Source organism: Paroedura picta, chromosome 1, assembly GCF_049243985.1.
Source record: "Paroedura picta isolate Pp20150507F chromosome 1, Ppicta_v3.0, whole genome shotgun sequence".
Taxonomy (NCBI): Eukaryota; Metazoa; Chordata; class Lepidosauria; order Squamata; family Gekkonidae; genus Paroedura; species Paroedura picta.
In genome coordinates this window covers 151,374,261-151,381,144 of record NC_135369.1, presented here as the reverse complement: position 1 = coordinate 151,381,144, position 6,884 = coordinate 151,374,261, and positions in this window count along the sequence as shown.

The window sequence follows — 6,884 nt, the reverse complement described above, 5'->3', positions numbered from 1 at the left end:
ATAGCCAGAAATCAAAAGTTAACAATTCCTGGTAGTAGCTTTTCTCAACTTTTTTTCTGTTAAGAACCTCCTGAAACATTCTTCAGGCTTCGAGAAATCCCGGAATTTGTGATCATGCAGAATATGGCTGAGAAGCTTAGTGAACACGCCCTCCGGGGCCCCTCCCCTTCCCACCTCTCTAGGCCCATCATTGGCCATTTTTGGAAGAGGGAAAATGGGTTCACATAACCATATATAGTCTTATCACCCGATAAATGTTTAACAACTTAAAAAAAATTAACTCCAACTCATTTGGGAAACCCTTTCAGGGCTGTCAAGAAATCCCAGGGTTTCATGAAACCTTGGTTGAAAAAGCCTGTCTTATAGTGTTAACAAGCATATTATGGGAGCTGTAGAAATATTAAATAAGGACATGTGGGGATACCTAGAAATATTAGTTCTTACTTTAAAATCTTGGTTCTCTTAAAAAAAAAAAAAAAAACCTTGATATATCTCAACTTGTCTTTGGGCTAAAATTAATTGTCAGTAAAGTCAGTTCAGGCAGATTATTCAGCTGTTCTGTGTAATCCTGGAGTCACTTCCACTTCGTAAAGTGGAACAGGTTGAACTTGTGATACTTCCTGGCATCAGCTTCCTCTACAACAGAAGCTAAAAATGTGTGTGGTCTTATCTGTCCCACTGATTTATACTGGGGGAGGTAATGGAACTGTCATTTCTCTTGGGAGATGCCATGATACTTAAGCTGCTATAAAATATATTTGTCGATAAGGCCTCAGGAATAAATGAGTGTCTGAGGTGCCAAGCTAGGTGTTATCTATTTTATGAGACTGTTTATCCTGGTAAGTATTGTGCCATCCTAGAGCTACAAATACTTCCACTATTTATTTTGGTGTCAAAGTCAACATGTATTTGCGTGAAATTATTTACTATCACAAGTGGGAAAGCAACAAAGAATGTGGACAAAGGAGCAATGACTGGAAAAGCCTGTCTTGGAGTATTCTCTCTCCAACTGCCAGAGCTCTTTCTGTACTGTCAAAAGGCTCATAATATCCCACACAACTGTGAGAGTGGTTATGCAACTATCATCATTTGCACACTCAGTTACAGTGTGGTGTAATGGTTAAAGTGTCAGAAAAGAACCTAGTAAACCCAAGTTTAAATCCCCACTCTACCATGGAAGCTTGCAGGGAGACATTGGGCCAACTGTGCACACTTATAAGAACATAAGAGAAGCCATGTTAGATCAGGTTAATAGCCCATGTAGTCCAACATGCTGTGTTATACAGTGACCCCCCCATGCTATTAGGAGGTCCACCACCACCAGACAAAGGAGGGGGTTAGATGGCACCTACAAATGGCATGTAGCCAGTACCAGGCATGGGCTGGGGGGGGGGGGGTTGATGACAGTGGTAGAGCCCCTACAGGCAACACAGGGCAATGAGCTGGACAGTGTGGGCAGGCGATCTTGTGGCAGGGCAAGGTCAGGACCCCATCCAGCTTTGGGCAACAGCCCCATCACTAGGACTCCCCCCCAGGTAGATGCATGAACTAGAGACAGTGTCATGCAGCTGCTGCAATTGCACATAATCTGACATCTAGCTGAGCCTTCCGCCTCCACTTGTAGGGGCAAAGGAAGGGAGCAGGGTTTGGTAAGCCAGAGAATATAGGCTGAGTTTGCTGCACACACTGGGCAGCTGCCCTCAATGAGTTTGCTGCATGAGTCCTGGGCAGCTGCCCTCAATGCCCAGCCTCAATACCAGCCTCTGGTTGCAGAGTTGGGGACAAATAAAAGTTCAGTCCAGTTGTTCAGGCTTATTTTCAGTATGGGATTCTGTCAACAACTTCTTCGATAAAGCAGGATCTGAAAAGGAACTCATGCGACTGCCCTGGAGACTTGATGCCTTCTAGCAATTTTGAATGAAGTTTGACAATAATAAATCTGATATTGTTGCTTTGTGGTGGCAGGAATTAATGAACTGCCCCCTACTGTCTGTATATTAAGAATTTTATGGTTGTAACATCTTAATAATCCCTTAAGAATTTAGGGAGAAAATTGTCTGAGTTGGGGTTAAGCCTGCAGCGTTGTGTGGTAGTTAGCGTGTCATCTTAAAAACTAGGAGTAGGGTTGCCAACCTCCAGGGGCAGGGGCACAGAGATTTCCTGAAATTACTCCTGGACTGCAGGCTACAGAAGTCAGTTAGCATGGAGGAAATGCCAGATCACAGGGTGGATTCTAGGGCTTCAGTCCCAAATCTCCTAGCACGGAATGGCTAACCTTAGGCTCAAATCACCATTGTACCTTGAAACTCACTGGGTAATCTTGGGCTTGTCATTGCCTCTTCTTAGCTTCTCTCATGCGGTTTTTGTCAGAATGAAAGGGATGGAGGTGGAACCATGTATGCCACCTTTGAGTTCCCTTGAGGAAAGCTGGGATAAAAACCGTACTAAATAAATAAATCCTTCTTCACTTTCCCATTAGGTGGCACCATTTCCAAAGATCCACATTTTATGAAATGTGATTTACTGCTAATACTTTATTCATGGCTGTCTTTCCTAAAATTGCAGCTTTTGAAGGGCGAATGTACACAACTGTAAATTGTTGAAATGTTAGACAGAAGTTAATCTTCACTCTATAAATTTAGATAAATTCCTGTTCAGAGGCCTTTTCTCTACTGTGGAAAGTTAGAAGTTCTCCTAAAACCAGCATTTAAGATGGTTTGTTCTAGAAGTCTCCAAGCATTAATGTTTAGCAAAAGGCCAGATAGAACAGTGTTTACTTCAAGGCCAATAAAAGAGGAAGATTTGGTTGTTATATGCTGCTTTTCTTCACCAGTAGAAGTCTCAAAGTGGCTTACAGTCTCCTTCCCTTTCCTCTCCCCACAACAGACACCCTGTGAGGTGGGTGAGGCTGAGAGAGCCCTGATATTCCTGCTTGGTCAGAACAGCTTTATCAGTGCTGTGGGGAGCCCAAGGCCACCCAGCTGGCTGCATGTGGGGGAGTGAGGAATCAACCCGGCTCGCCAGATTAGAAGTCCGCACTCCTAACCACTACACCAAGCTACCATTAAGCCTAGAGTACACAGAAGAGAAAACGCAAAACACTTCCATAGTGTCTACAGGTAAACCGCCATCCCAGTTCTAGTCAGGGCTGAGCCTACTTTATTTCAAACCTAATTAAAAACAATGTTTTCAGCACATCTGCACATTTTAAGGAATATACCATGGCTGCTCCAGAAGATTACCAAAGTATTTCTAACCTTCCCTGGAACGCTATTCCAGAACACAGGGGCCATTATGGAGAAAGCAAACCTCCTCGGTCTACATGATGCAGTTTGTTGTCAGAGTTCCAATATGCAGAGAGTGCACAGCACCGGACTATTTAAAGAGTAAAATAGAGTCAGCGTGGTGCTGTGGCTAGGAGCGCAGCTTCTAATTTTGGTGGGTTGAGTTTGATTTCCCATTCCTCCACATGCCAGCTCAGTGACCTTGGGCTAGTCACAGTCCTGATGGTTCTGTTCTAACCAAGCAGTCCTGTCAGAGCTGTGATGCATTGGGCGTGCTAAGGCTTAATTGTATTGTAGAGCTGTTCCCCCATACATGGGAAACTAGGGTATATAAAGAGAAAGCGCTGTTTGTTTCTTGTTGGTTGTGGAGCTGGTGGGAAGTGGATTAAATGTTCTTGTTACTGCAGTGCGAGCCTCGTTCTTCAAATGTGTCAAGAGCTCTCTCAGCATCACTTATCCCACAGGGTGTCTATTGTGGGGAGAGGAAGGGAAGGCAATTGTAAGCTACTTTGAGATTTATTTGGGCAGTTAAAAGTGGGATATAAAAACCAAGTCTGCTTCTTGTTTATGAAGAGAAACGACTACCATATATACTCGCGTACAAGCCGACCCACATATAAGCCGAGGCACCTTATTTTACCACCAAATCTGGGCAAACTTGTTGACTCGCATATAAGCCGAGGGTGGGAAATGCAGCAGCTACTGGTAAATTTACATTAAATGAGGCATCAGTAGGTTAAATGTTTTTGAATATTTATTTCATAGAAAACCAGTAAACTAGCTCTGTAAATGCAAAAGAGGGGCAGCAAATCAGAGCAGAACAACAGTACTCGAAGTTGGCAACCTCCTACAACAAGTACAACAGCTACCAAACTGGGAGAATGGACACCTCTAACTACAACTACAGTTGCCCTCCCAGAACAAAACACTGAAATAAAGGACTGTAAAACTGAACACTGAAAGAAAGAGCTGTAAAAATCATATTTTAAAAGAAACACAATCCCAAGAAGATAAAAGATAAAAGCCCCTCAGATAAAAGGAGAAAGGAACAGTAAAGCCCAAATCACCCCCAAAGGAGTGCTGAAAAACTCAGCTTATACGTAAGTATATACGGTATGTATAAAAAGAGAGAGATCAAGACTTAACTAACAAGCTAATTGAAGTTATTTTTCAACAAGGTTATTCTGAAAGCAAACAGGGTAAAGTATGCCCAAACAAGCAGGAAGCCTCTTGTTGAACTGGTGGAGGAGATTATTTGATAATCATCAGGAAGTCCCTATCTTATCAATGCTAAGTATACATCTCTTCTGATGCCCCCTGCATGATACTTGCTCTATGCAGGCCTGCCCTTAGCCTTGACCTGGAAACTACGGCTGGTTCAAAATGCAGCGGCCAGGAATCTCACAAAAACATTGTGGAGGTCCCACATCTGGCCCATTCTCCATCAACTGCAGTGGTTACCAGTAGAATTCCAGATCAGACTAAAGGTTCTGGTAATCACCTTCAAAGCCATATGCGGTCAGGACCCAGTGTGCCTGAGGGACCTCCTCCCTGCCTATGCCCCTCAAAGAGCTCTACGCTCCACCACCACCAACCAGCTAATGGTCCCTGGCCCTAAAGATGCTCGCCTGGCCTTGACTAGGGCCAGAGCATTCTCTGTCCTGTCCCCTATCTGGTGGAATGAGCTCCCGGAGGAGATCAGCGCCCTGATGGAGCTAAAACAGTTCTGCAGCGCCTGCAAAAAGGAGCTCTTCCACCAGGCATTTGGTTGAGACCAGGCATAACCAACAACATCTGAAGGGCCCCTGCTTCCTCCCTTCCAGAACTCCATCAGTGCACCCTGGAACTGTTTGCACTTTTGCACTATTGCATTGTTTGCACTGTTACAATTTATAGTTATTATTATTATTGTTACGGTTACTTATATGTTATGGATTGTTTCATGTATTGTTTATATGTTTTATGTAAACCGCCCTGAGCCTCCAGGGAGGGTGATATACAAACAAACAAATAAAGTATATATTCTGCTACAGTTATGCATACTGCATACTGCAGATCTCATGTATTCCAAGACTGTTAACATGAGCTGAGGGAAGGAGAACAGTTGTCACATCTCAGAGAGAAAATTTAATTGGTATATATTAGCTTTCCCATCAGTATGGTGAGAGAATGATACACTGCCTTATCTAATGGCTGACAGGCAACCTAGACCTATAATAATCGTTGCTTGGGAAGGTGCTTTCGCTGTGGTAGGCCAGAATACTAATATAATGAAGCAGCTGAAATTCCCTCGCCTGTAAAGTTTTATTTGTGCTGGTATTGATAGCAGCAAAGAATCTAAGATGACCTCCAGACTGGGTAATGTATCACAATATTTATCATAAACCGCAGAACTTGACAACTAGATGTCGAACTAAATCATAATGGCTATGAACAATGGGCAGGCAGAGTCCTGCCAGCTGCGGGAGAGAGGCGACATCATCAGGGAGCCTGAATAAACCCTGCGAACAAAGAGAGGTTGATGGCCGAGAAGAATGACCTGTGTGGAAACAGTCTAACGCAGGAAAAGAAAAGTCCAAACTAAGTACAAGGGTGCTTCTTCTTATCTGCTTCTTTAGTGGTTCTGGCTGCTGCTCCTGAGTTCCACCTTGGCTTGGGCTTGCAGGGGGATTAGCAAATCTCTCTTCAGTCATGCTCTGGGCCTATTCTCTCCTGCTGCTGGCCAGACTGACTGAGAGGTGGGGTTTTTGCAGCTAATAATAATATGGGAGCAACTTAACCAACTGCCTGTACTCATTGACCTTCGGTTTCCTAGACCTAAATCCTAAACTGTTTACTGAAAATATTAAAAGAGAAAGACACGGGTTATGTAAGAACCGTCTTCATTGTATCCGAGGAAGTGTGCATGCACATGGAAGCTCATCCCTTGAATAAAGCTTGGTTGGTCTGGAAGGTCCCACTGGACTCTAAATTTGTTCTGTTGCTTCAGACCAACATGGCTACCCGCTTGAATCAATCTTCATGGGTTACGTAAGTATATTTTCCAAATCTTTAAGGGTAACAAGAAAATAAAGAGCCCCACCAGTCACAGGATACAAAAACAAGGCCAAGGCCAGTGGTGCAAAATCAGATGAAAGTATTTTATTACTCAGTAAAGTTTCCAAAAATTCCCAATATGTTTCAAAGGCTTTCTCAGGGGAATCTGTTCGTCTTTCAGTAATTCTTCATTTTCTTCTTCAAAAAAAGGATTTTGGTGAAATATGTAAGGAATTTTGGAAATTCCTTGGCCTTGGCCTTTTTCGTACCAAGTCTTTAAAGGACAAAAGGGTGAGGTTGGCTACTTATTCCTTATTAGTTTATTCATTCTTAATTGTGAAACCAACTTCAGCCTCCTTCAATGGAACAAGACTAGAACAGCTCTGCTCTGAAGAAAGTCCCATTTCATTCACTGAGGTTTACAAAAAGTGCTCTTAGGGGTTGCAGGCAAAGACACACAACCACCAACACGACATGTCCATGCTCTTTCGTCTATGGGAAGAGCAAATATCATCTCCTGGCGGCGGTTCCCTTCTGATCTAAGCCAGTTGCCTTGTGAATAAG